Here is a 12,939-nt window from a genome sequence, read left to right as displayed (position 1 = left end):
GGATTTGAGGAACTCTTGGGAAGCATTTTCTGCATCCTTCTGGTTGTAGAAGCATTTTCCCCGCAAAAAGTTGTTGAGATGCTTGAAGAAGTGGTAGTCGGTTTGTTAGGTAGATAGTGAGGGATTCCAGGTCTCCTAGGAATGGAAGTGGATGCTGTTGCACCCATCTTGGTCCTGCCTAACCCTAATTCTCCATACCTGGGGGAGGAGGGAATCCCTATAAATCTACCAATCAGAGCTTGGTGTGCCAGCTGCAAAAGGATGCAGAGGACTCTCTAGCCCACAGGCCAAGGTGCATGGGTACCATAAAGTCTGGAAAGTGACCTAGAACCCATATGCGTAGTTAAGGTTCAGGTCATGTGACTTCCAATTGTCTAATCAAAGTGGTTCCATCGTGACCTCTGAACCACAAAGGACGTCCCTATCCAGATGCTGTAAAATAAGATGCAGACCATAGCCAAGCCTGCTCTTTTTTTGCCCTTCCTTTTGCCTGCCCTGCTGTGACAATCCGTCTAATCATCATCCATTGTGTATGTACTATGCTCTGTAAACCTGTATCTTGCTCTTGCCCTATAATCCTATCTTTCTCTCCTCAATAAACCTCATTTTCTTGCTCGCCTAACTTTGGCATGTCTGGTGATTCTTCGGCCACCAGTGCACCAAGAACTGATGGCTTCAGACTGAAACCTAACAGGTTGGCAAGAGTTCAGGTTAAAGTCAGGCAAAACTTTGTAGCCCAATTCATTCAACTTTTGAAGCGTTGGTTGTGCGACATGAGGTCAGGCGTTGTTGTGGAGAAGAATTAGGCCCTTTTTGTTGACCAATGCCGACTGCAGGTGTTGCAGTTTTTGATTCATCTCATCGATTTGCTGAGCATACTTCTCAGATGTAGTGGTTTCACTGGGATTCAGAAAGCTATAGTGGATCAGTCTGGCAGCAGAGCACCAAACAGTGACCATGACCTTTTTTTGGTGCATGTTTGGCTTTGGGAAGTGCTTTGGAGCGTCTTCTCGGTCCAACCACTGAGCTGGTAGGGGCTAGTTGTCGTATAAAATCTACCTTTTGTCACACATCACAATCCAATCAAGAAATGGTTCGTTGTTGCATACAAGAAGAGAAGACAACATTTCAAAACAATGATTTTTTTATTTTCGATCAGCTCATGAGGCACCCACATATCGAGCTTTTTCACCTTTCCAATTTGCTTCAAATGCTGAACGACCGTATAATGGTTGATGTTGAGTTCTTTGGCAGCTTCTCCTGTAGTTGTAAGAGGATCAGCTTCAATGATTGCTCTCAACTGGTCGTTGTCAACTTCTAATGGGTGGCCACTGAGCTCCTCATCTTCAAGGCTCTCATCTCCTTTGCAAAACTTCTTAAACCACCACTGCACCGTATGTTCATTAGCAGTTCCTGGGCCAAATGCGTTGTTGATGTTGCAAGTTGTCCCTGCTGCTTTATGACCCGTTTGGAACACAAATAAGAAAATCGCTCTAATTTTTTTTTTTTGTCTAACATCATTTCCATAGTCTAAAATAAATATAAAATAAACAGCAAGTAATAAGTCATTAGTGAAAAAACATAAAGTGAGAAATACACATGAAAATGATGTATAACATAACCATATTTATTGGATTTTTTCTATTTTGTTATAATCACATTTAAGAATTTATTCCAATATCAAATGGCAAATTTAAACAATGCTAAAACCGCAATTACTTTTGCACCAATCTTAATAACTCTCAATAAAGCGCAGACTAGTAAGAGAAGAGATGACAAACTTATTTACCCTGCACGTGGGGAGAATCACAGAGTGATTACCCAAAATCCCAGTGGGGTGCAGAAGTGTATATACCCTCATTTTAGAGGAGGGGGTGGGATGAAGAATATAGGTAATTCTGTTGAGGGGCAATAAATGGTTACTGGGGAGGATGAATAGGTACTTGGGAGAATGAGGGGATGGGGGAAACAGAATGACTTGTAAATGATTCTCTTTGGAAATTAAATTAACCTGAGAGACAAGTATTATTTTTGAGATGGGTTGGGCCAGGTCTGGTTGCATTCTTGATCTTCTTTCTTGCAATAGATATAGAGATAACAGGGAGGGGAAAGAAATGCAATTATTCTTCTTAATGGGTACGTCTAATTTTTAATGAAGGCAGAGGAAAAGTCCCTTCCAACACCTGTTGATCTCCAAGGGCCTTTAATTTCAAAGTACTCTTTATACCAAGTATAACAGAGTAGTCGCCCTTCCTCCTATAGATGTGGAAGGGAAATAATGAGAGTGGGGAATATGTAACAGAGGGAATGGCTTGAAAAATCATAAAAATATTTTCTATCTCTTTAAAACATCCTCCACTCCTTTTTGAGAACAAAAGCCTGCATCCCTCCCTCAGGCCAGTGGTTGGAAGGGGCAGGGTAAGTCTTTTGTTATTTGTGCAACAGGAGATGGCCCAGTCCAGACCTAGTAAAGGGAGGTTCTGGGCAGAGGTCACAAGATTGTCTTCAGCTGAGATGGGTTGATCAGCATCATCAACCGTAGTTGAACAGTAATTGCCTGAAGCTTGAGAACCCATCCTTTAAAAGCTCTGTATTTCTGCTTATTATTAGGATGATGGTATTTCAGACAGGAGTCTCCATCCTCCTCCTTTGCCAGCAAAGTAATTAAACTTCTCTTTCCTTATCCTCAAACTGCTTGTTCTCATTCTTCTAATGTGGCCTTGAGGACAAGTGCTCAAGCTTTTGGTAATACAGTCATATTTTGGGGTGAAATTCTCTGAACTCCTTCAGTACTCTAGATGTGAATAAGAATCATAAAACATTTATCTTTTTGTGGCTGGCTTATTTCACTTAGCATGATGTCCTCAAGGTTCATCCATATTGTAGCATGTGTCAGAATTTCCCTCCTTGTTAAAGCTTAATAATATTCCATTGTATGTATATGCCACATTTTGTTTGTCTGATGATGGACATTTGGGTTGCTTCCATATTTTATAACCCATCTTTATAACCATACGTCTTCTAACAAAATGTCTTGCTCATTGCTCAAGGTAATTGTTGAATTGAATGACTCAATATAGCATATAAGTGGTAGTTAATGAATACAGTATTTTAAATCATTGATGTAGCACACATTCTGAATCAGAACTGGGTGTCAAAGACAAAGATGAACCTTAGCCCACTTTTCTAGAGTGTTGTTTGGTGAACTCGGATTAGAACAAATGAATATAAATGAAAAATTTATGATGTAATCATGAGGCTTTGTATCTCCACAGTGTAAAGATATTTGTGTTAAAGAGATTAGAATATTTGTGCCTTCTCATTTAGACAGTGCAAAAGACCCTTGGACACCTTGGGTTTTCTGACCATCCCCCACTTTTACTCTTGGCCAATCTCCTTTGTTAATGCAGTTAATTATCAGGGCATGGAATAAAGTAGATATAAGCTTTCTTAATTATAATTGCATTCTAAGCATGCCTCCCAGGCTTCTAGTCAATAATTTCTTATGTTAAGTTTCCAGGGTGCCAAACTCCTGCAGTGTGTGTTGGTTTTGTTTACTCAACTCTCTTGGAGTAATAGTGGGCCATGATTCTGTTAAGGGAAAGGAGAAGATCACATTAGTGTAACTACCACATAAAAATTCTGGGAGGATCCTAATCTGTTAAATATCATCAATTACTGTCCTACATCATAGACATTGAGGATAAGCGAATAGAGCATATATATGTATTGTGAACTCCAGACTTTACTAGATTTATTGTAAATTCATATGCACATTAAACAGTTTCTACAGACTGATAACTAATAGCATCTCCCACAGATGTACTTTCTTACAAATTGTACAGATCTAGGTGTGACAAAATATGAAATATTTTATAAAGCATTACTGAACTCATGGTAACTTTGGGTGTTAATTATGTATTTTCTCAATCTATAGATTAAAAAAGGATACTACCTTCTTGTAAAATTTTATTTATTTAATATGCCAGGCACTGCTCTAAGTACTTTAAAAATATTGATAGGGCAGCCTTGCTAATAAATTATTTATTATAACAGAGAAAAACTATCTAACTCACTGTCTCTAAGATTAACTGCAGGGACCTTAACTTTCTGTCTTTAAGATTAATCACATGGGTCTTAACTCACTGTCTTTGAAAATTAACCACCCTTGGAAACTGTTTTACAACATTTGCAAAGAACTGAGCAAATAGAAAGGAAGTGTAAATCCACCTCGTTGACGTTCACCAGACCAGCCTGGCCAGACTACATTTCAGAGAAACTGATAAGACAGCTTCCAGGAGAAAAAAAACAAAAAAAGGGAAAAATGAACACCATAACATCTCATAGCTATCTCCTGCTAATCAGTCTGCAGCAGTAAACTTTTCGTTATCCCTCTGTTAGGTAGACAGTTAGGCTCTCCGGCTCTTTCAGGGACAAGAGCGCCCTGCTTTGGTGCTGTCTTGAGCAATTGCTCCACCTGGGAAGAAGGATAAGGGCGGGCACTCTGTTTTGGTGTTGTCCCACCCTTAATCCTATCCCGAGCAACTGCTACACCTGGGGAAGGAAGGAATGCTTTATCAATATGGGAATTCCCCAGCCCAGCCATGATAGGATTTAGAAAGTGACCTAAAGTAACCTAAGGGTAATTATTATATCATTAGCATGAGTCTACATTGTGGTTAACTCCCCCCATGTGGGCTTTTGGAGAGGGAGCTCATATACACAGATGGAATTTTGAGGACACCTGTTGATCATTTGGTAATATCCCACATCTCCCAAGAGCCCACCCCCAGACTGGGCCAATAAAAGGAAATAATCTGAGAATTTGGAGTGAGTCAGTCAATCAGTGAGAAAGAGAGAGTTGGTCAGTCAGTGAATGAGTTGGTCTGTCTCCAATTTCAAAGACAGACCTGTTTTGTTCTGCAATAAAGAGCTGCTCATGTGAAACTGCTTCCTGCCTGGGGTTACTCCATTGTATTGGCCCTGCTGGTGAATTTTTCCAAGAAAATAGTCTGGACTTGACACTTTGGTGTGTCTGGTCATTCTCTGGCCAAGAGCACACCAAGAACCCAGGGCAGACTGCCACCCTCACACCTTCACAACCCCCCAATAAAAAGCCCAAGCCAATTGGCCTCAGAGCCAGAACTCCTTCTTTCTTTCACTTGCATGCTGTGTCTTTTTCCCTTTTTCTCTTGGAAAAAGTAAAATAAATTTCTTCTTTCTATCCTATGTTTGTGTTGAGATTTCTTTCTCCACCCACGTTGTGAGCTCCCACCCTAACAAATATTAACTCATTTTATTTTCACAACACCCCTATGAGTTACGTACTGTTACTATCCATGTGTTACAGATAATGAAACTGGAGGAGCAGAAAGGTTAAGAGAAAGGGTAGGGGCTGAGTGCAGAGGCTCAGGCCTGTAATCCTAGCACACTGGGAGGTCGAGGTGGGAGGATTGCTTGCGGCCAGAAGTTTGAGACTAGCCTGAGAAAGAGCGAGACTCCATCTTTACAAAAAATAGAAAATAGCTGGATGTGGTGGAACACACCTGTAGTCCCAGCTGCTTGGGAGGCCAAGGCAGGAGGATCACTTAAGCCCAGCAGTTTGAGGTTGCAGTGAGCTATGATGGTGCCGCTGCACTGTAGTCCAGCAATAGAGTGAGACTGTCTCAAAAAAAAAAAAGAGAGAGAGAGAGAGAGAGACATACTAGGGTCATGCAGTAAGTGGCAAAGGTGGAATCTGGACCCAGAGTCTGTGCTGTCTACATTGGTTACCCTCTCTTGTTAAAGACAGAGGTATCTTCATTCACTGAAAAACAATTGGGAACCTCTGACCTATAATACAAAGGGACTTCAAAAAGTTTGTGGGAAAGTGGAATTAAAGATAAAAATAAAAAATATAAACTTTATTTCTCAACAGAAGCTCCATGAAGGTCAAGACATTTTTGCAAGCAATGAGCCCAGGATTTGGTACATCCCTAAAGAACTAAGTGTCCTGTGAATTTAACCATGTCAAAACAGTCTTTTTTACATTATTAACTGAAGAAAAGTGGGTGCCTTTTAAAGATTTTTTTCAGATTAGGAAACAAAAAGAAGTCAGAAGGAGCCAAATCAAGACTGTAAGGTGGATGCCTAACAGTTGCCCATTGAAACTCTCACAAAATTGCCCTTGTTTGATGAGTGGAATGAGCAGGAGCTTTATTGCAACAGAGAAGGACTTTCTGGTGCAGATTTCCTGGGCATTTTTCTGCTAAAGCTTGAGTAACTTTCTCAAAACACTCTGATAACAAGCAGATGTTACTGTTTTTTGGCCCTCCAGAAAACCGACAAACAAAATGCCTTTAGCATCCAAAAAACTCTTGCCCTGACCTTTGCTCTTGACCCCTTTTACTCTAACTCTAGACTACTTCCAGATGGCAGCCATTGCTTTGATTATGCTTTGTCTTCAGGATGATAGTGGCAAAGCCATGTTGCATATCCTGTTATAGTTCTTTAAAGAAATGCTCAGGATCTTGATCCCCCTTATTTAAAATTTCCCTTGAAAGCTCTGTCTTGTCTGCAGCTAATCTAGGCACAATGGTTTGGGCACCCATCGAGTGGAAAGTTTGCTCATCTTTAATTTTTCAATCAGAATTGTGTAAGCTGAACCAATTGAAACATCTGTGGTGCTGGCTATTGTTTCTGCTGTTAATTGTTGGTCCTCTTCAATTGGGGCACAAACAAGATTTATTTTTTCCTTGCAAATTGATGAGGATGGTCTGCTACTGTGGGCTTTGTGTTCAACATTGTCCCGTCCCTTAAGATGAGTTAATGATTTGTACACTGCTGCTTTCTGTAGGCACTATCCTCACACACTTTTCATGAAGCATGAATGATTTTATCATTCTTCCACCCAAGCATCATCATAAATTTGATGTTTGTTCTCACTTCAGTTTTAGTAGGATTCAAGTTGCTCTGACAGGGGCTCTTTTCGATGTCTTATCCTTCTTAGTGCCTCAAACTAGATCCTGTTTAGACATGTTATAATAAGTTAGTGTCAGTTTATTTTGGTGCAAAAATAATTTTAAATCCATGCATAGTTTTTTTCATGATACGAATTTTCCGTGAACTTTTTTGAAGACCCCTCATCCTGTTACCAAAAGTCCGGTACTTGTCCCTATGTCCTAATGAAGAACAAGGAGGATGGCAGACTGAAGGTTCCATCGTCCTTCCTTTAAGCAGAAATACAGAGCTTTAAAAGGGAGTTTTCACCTTCAGGCTATTGCTGTTTAACTATAGCATCTCCAGTGAAGATGATCTGCTGACCTCTGCTGGGACAATTCCGTTGAGCCATCTCCTGTGGTACGAAGAACAAAGACCACTCCCCTGCCCTCTGATTACTGGCCTTAAGCAGGAATGGGTTTAATTCCCAAAATTCCCCAGGGTTTAATTCCCAAAAAGGCAGGGGGAGGGGGTTAAAGAGACAGCTCATAAAACATTTTACCCTTTTTCAGGCCATTACCTCTGTTACAAAGTGCTGTCAAACGCACAGCTTGGAATTCTGAATAAAAAGCAGCTATAAGCTGTTGATGTGGAGGTTTGAAGTTGCTGCAAGAAACTCAACCAGGCCTGTCTCTAAGAGTCAGCAGAATAGATAGCTGCATACACTGTCTTTTTAAAAAAATATTTTCTATTTTCATCAAACAATACATATACATCATTTAAAAGTCAAATTGCACTCGAAAGCTTCTAATAAAAACAAAATAATTTCTCAATCACCCCCTCCCAGGCCCCATATCCTATCACATCCCTCTCCCTAGAGGTGGGCCCTGTCCTATTAGGGGCTGGGCCACAGAGCTCTGCTCCCCCCACCCCCCGACCCCATCTGTGGAAAAACTGTCTTCCATGAAACCAGTCCCTGTTGCCAAAGAGGTTGGAGACCACTGGTCTATACTTTCCTCCCATATTTTAAAATAATCTGCATATATTCTATATCTCTATTCAACTGTTTTAGAAATTTATGTCTTTCCTGTTATGATGAATGAGGACTTTCACTCTCTTATATATCCCATTCCTCTTCATCTATCCTCCCGATACTTAGAACCCAATTTTTTATTAAATCAATAGTGCTTACATTACTACACTATTATTTATACACAATAATGTAATTATCATTTGCTTGAGATGCTAACATATCTCTGTAGAGATTTTTAAAAATAAAACAGAAGAGAAGAGAAAATGGCTAAAACATTGTACTGCTTTGCAAAAACTTTTTTCAGTTGTATATTTACATATATGTGTCCTGGGCCAAATGTAAAATGTATCTGTTACCGTGTATTGAAAAAGTTTGAAAGCTTTGGAGACGAGGCCTTCAAAGAGGTGATGAAGTTAAAATGAGGCCATTAGGGTGGTTCCTAACCTAATGTGACTGGTGTTCTTATAAGAAGAGGCAAAGGGACACCAGGGGTGTGTGGCGCAGAGAAAAGACTATGGAAGGACACAGTGAGAAGGTGGCCATAGGCCAGCCAACAAGAGAGGGGTTAGGAGAAACCAACCCTGCTGACACTTGATCTTGGACTTTTAGCCTCCAGAATTGTGAGAAAATAAATTCCTGTTGCTCAAACCATTCAGTCTGTGGTATTTTGTTATGGCAGCTCTAGCAGACTAATACAGAGGGGTTGAAACCAACATGTATTAAGTTACCAAAGGGCCACAAGGTGGGAACTGTGGTAGAGGAACTATATATATAACCAGCCATTGTTCCCTAGCTTGCTTTCCTATAATTGCTTGGTACTCAGGAGGCACATAGCTGATGGTCATAAAGATTCTTGGCTTTCTTCATTTCTCCCATAGATAACATCGCCCTAGTGAAACCTAAGGCTAGTTTCTGGGATATCTTCCAGGCCCTGCATTCTGGTGGAAAGGCTGACCCACCCAAACCAGTGGCCCATACCAAGGAACTGACTCAATTGGTCTTGCAACTCCCACCCAAAAACTGACTCGGAAAAGAAGATAATTTCTACACTCCTGTGTTCTGCCTTAAACCAGCCAATCAGCACACTCAATTGCCTGTTTGTCTGCCAAACTGTCTTTAAAAACCCTTTCTCCCAAATTCTCAGGGAGATGGATTTGGCAACTTCCTCGCATCTCCTCTCACGGCACCTGTGATATTAAACTCTTTGTCTGCTGTAGCCTCTGATGTCTCAGTGTATTGGCTTCCTTTTGGGCAGTGGGAAATGAATCTGGTAAGGCTGTAACAGGGTTGCATGTCAGTGGGCAACTGGAGATATCTAATCCTCGCCTTGCAATTACCTTTGACTTTCTTGTCTCCATCTTGATTCGCCTTACTCCCTTGGCAAGTCCGCACTGGGGTCTATGCAGCTGTGCCCACCACAGGCCTACGTCAATGCAGCTGAATATGGCTGGAGAAAAACAGACAAGCCAGTTAACTGGCGATATTGGAGATTCACGACTCCAAACCCAAAATCTCTACTGTGTCCTTAATGCTGCTGGGCATCCTTGTTCTGATCCCTCTCCACTGTCCTCCACACAATTTCACACCGTTGCCTCTCTCCAAAACCCAACCTCTCCTTCCCCTTCCCCTCTCTCAGCTTAGGATCTTGCTTCACTTGATTCACTGAGACAAGTGTGTTCAAGGTCAGGGGTAAGATGGAAAGTCAGGCTTTGGCTCTCCTTTCCCAGTATCTAGGAAGTGAAAAAAGGAAAACAGACTCACTGCATTCATTAACTCTCTTCTCCAAGAAATAAAAAACCTTGAGACTCTACCTCAAGGCATGGACCCTCAGAGCCCTTCATCCCAAGTAAAAACAACACTCAATTCAGGGTCAAGCTCCCATATCAAGAACCACGATTTATGGCTTCTGAAACCTTAAATCACCTCTGAAAAAGCTACTGGGGGTAAGGGATAAATTCCCAGCAAGTTGCTGGCTTTTAGGGCAGCAAATCTAATTTTTAAATCAATTACAAAGCCTCAGAATGTACAATTTTAGCTGCTTTTAATAATCCAGGTTATCTCAGTCAGATCTGACTGCGGCTGCTGTACATCAAGAGAAGGTTCACAATCTCAGTAAGATCCCCTCCCTCCCTCACCCTCCCATCCTAGTTACCCTATGAAGCCTTCATCAAAGGAAGCCTATCCTTCTCATTTCAAAAACGTAATATAACGAAAACTCCCACTGTCCAAAATTGCTCAGTTAATTAAAGTCATTAGCCCTGTGGTAACTGTGGCATTTGACTTTAACTCCCCACATTCTTGTACCTTGAGAATAAAAAACAGTTTTGGTTAAGCCTCTTATTCCCTTTAAATATTTGTGGTATGGTTTCAATAGAGAAAAATCTTCTAGAATTAATCAGGCCTAAAAATAAGAGAAATTTCATCTTCTACCTGAAATTCTCCCAGCATCATTAAAAACTTAGCATTTCTCAGTAAGTCAAAAGAAAGGAGGGTATCATCATTGGCCTCCTTTGATAGATTCACTGATTCTTTGAACAAATATTTATTAAGCTCTATGTGTATGCCACACTAAATGCTGGGCCTGTAGAGGTAAACAAGACAACAGTGGCCAGAAAAGGCTTCCTGGAGGAGGTGAAAGAAGAAACTCAAGATAGAAGTTGGCTGGGCTAAGTGTCAGAGGTGAGCTGGAAGATTGGCAGGGATAGAGGAAGGAGGATTAGAGAAAGGAATCAGTATTAGAAAGAGAATAGTCAAAATATTTCACCAGCTTCTTAATCCACATATATAGTGGACTGAACGGTGGCCCTCCAAAAATGCATATCTACCTACTAGAACTTGTGAATGTGACCTTATTTGGAAAGAAGTTTTCTGGAGACATAATTTAGTTAAGGATCTCAAAATGAGATGATCCTGGATTATCCAAGCGGGTTCTAAATCCAATGATCAGTGTCCCTTTAAGAGACACACAGAGGAGAGACACAGAGGGAAGAGGAGAAAGCCGTGTGAAGACAGAGGCAGAGATTGGAGTGATGCAGCCACAAGCCAAGGAGTGCTTGCAGCCAGCAGAAGCTGGGAGAGGCCAGGAACAAATTCTCTCCAAGAGCCTTTGAGGGAGCACAGCTCTGTTGATGCTTTGATTTTGGACCTCTAACTTCAATAAACGTCAGAGAATAAATTTCTGTTGTTTGTAGCCACTTAGTTGGTGGTAATTTATTACAGCAGCCCAAGGGAACTAATACAAGATGAAAGGACTCCAGTTTAAGTGAGCAAAAGTTCTAAATTAGATTATTGTAAGAAAATATAGGTTCACTTCATCCTAATATATCAAGCAAATTGCTAAGTATTTCTTGGGTGTCTGAATAGAGTAATAAACTAAATGCATTTACATTAGCAGCATCAATTTGTACATCATGAGCTAACACAATTAACGATATTTTGTGTTTTTAAGTAGAAGCTCAGATTATAGAATAAAACTTAAAGAGATCTCAAAGGTCGTCTGACAGAGCCTGACCCCAGACTGTGATCACACCCTTTCTGGCAGAGGGGAGCTGGCCACCTCGCATGTCAGCCAATTCCATTTACGGTGAGCCCAAATGTGTCACCAGGTAATCTTCACACATTGGGCTCAAACTCTGTCTTCTGAGGTCATAAGCAAAATATTTACTTAATATTTTGTCTCTCACACAATAGCCTATCAAGTTTTTCTTTTAACTATGATTTATTAAGGTATTTTTTCTTATAAAAGTAATATACGTTCATCATAGAAAATCTAGAAAATGTAAAAAAAGAAATAAAAATCACCTGTTGGCCCACCATTGAGAGACACACTGTTAACATTTTGGTTTATTTTCCAACCCACGTAATCATCCCTAGTTCCTTCAGTAGCACCTCATTTAAAAGGATTTCCAGATCTTTCATCAACCTGATCATCATCTCTTTCACGTATGCTAGTATGTCCTTCATAACATGTGGCAACTCAATGGACAGATAATGTTGCAGGTTCGGTTTGTCTAGGGCTGGATGAAAGGAAACTTTTCTTATGCGCTGAGGAATCACTGTGATAATGTTGAAGGATCAGAGCCTTCATGAAATGACAAACCTCAGCCCAAGTCCTGGTTCTGCTGATATGTGGTCTCTGCATTTGAGGTTCTTCATCTATACAATCGAGATAATCATGCTCCTTTGAAAGTTTGTTGGAAGGCATGAAGGAATGTGTGTAAAGTGCTTGCTACGTGATACGTACAAATAAAAATTATAATAATAGCTAGTGCCTATTGAGCCAGGTACTGTTTAATGCTCAATAGGTACAGTTGCTATCCCTGTTAACAAGCAAGGACACTGAGGCACAGAGAGGTTATGTCATTTGTCTAAGCTCACGTATCTTAGGAGGCGGCAACACGTAGGCAGTCTGAAGTCAGAGCCTGACTTCTTCACCACTACACCATACGTCCAGCAACTGTCCATCATAACTGCTCTTCTTTCAATGCATCCTAACATAGCAGTAACTCTTTTGGAAGTCATGTAATTTTACTGATGATTTATAAAAGTTTGCAATGTATTAAAAAATTCTAACAGGAACCACTGAAATGTCTTTCAATAGGTTGGATAAGTAATAGGATAGATAAACAAACATTAGCACATCCATGTAATGGAATACTATACAGTGGTAAAAAGGAATGAGCTATCAAGCCATCCAAATACATGGAAGAGTCTTAAAAGCACATTGCTAAGTGAAAGAAGCCAATCTGACAAGGCTACATACTATATGGTTCCATTTATATGACAAATCTGGGATGGGAAATGTATCAGTGGTTGCCAAGGGTTCAGCCGGTGGGGAGGGTTGAATAGGTGAGACAAAGAGGATTTTTTTAAGATGGTGAAACTATTCTCTGTGATATTGTAAGGGTCGATACATAACACCATGCATTTATTAAAAAAAAAAGAGAGAATTTGACAGCACAAAGAAATAACCTTAAAGTATGAAAATT

Source organism: Propithecus coquereli, unplaced genomic scaffold, assembly GCF_000956105.1.
Source record: "Propithecus coquereli isolate 6110/MARCELLA unplaced genomic scaffold, Pcoq_1.0 Scaffold11, whole genome shotgun sequence".
Classification (NCBI taxonomy): Eukaryota; Metazoa; Chordata; class Mammalia; order Primates; family Indriidae; genus Propithecus; species Propithecus coquereli.
Note: the sequence above shows the minus strand (reverse complement) of the source record.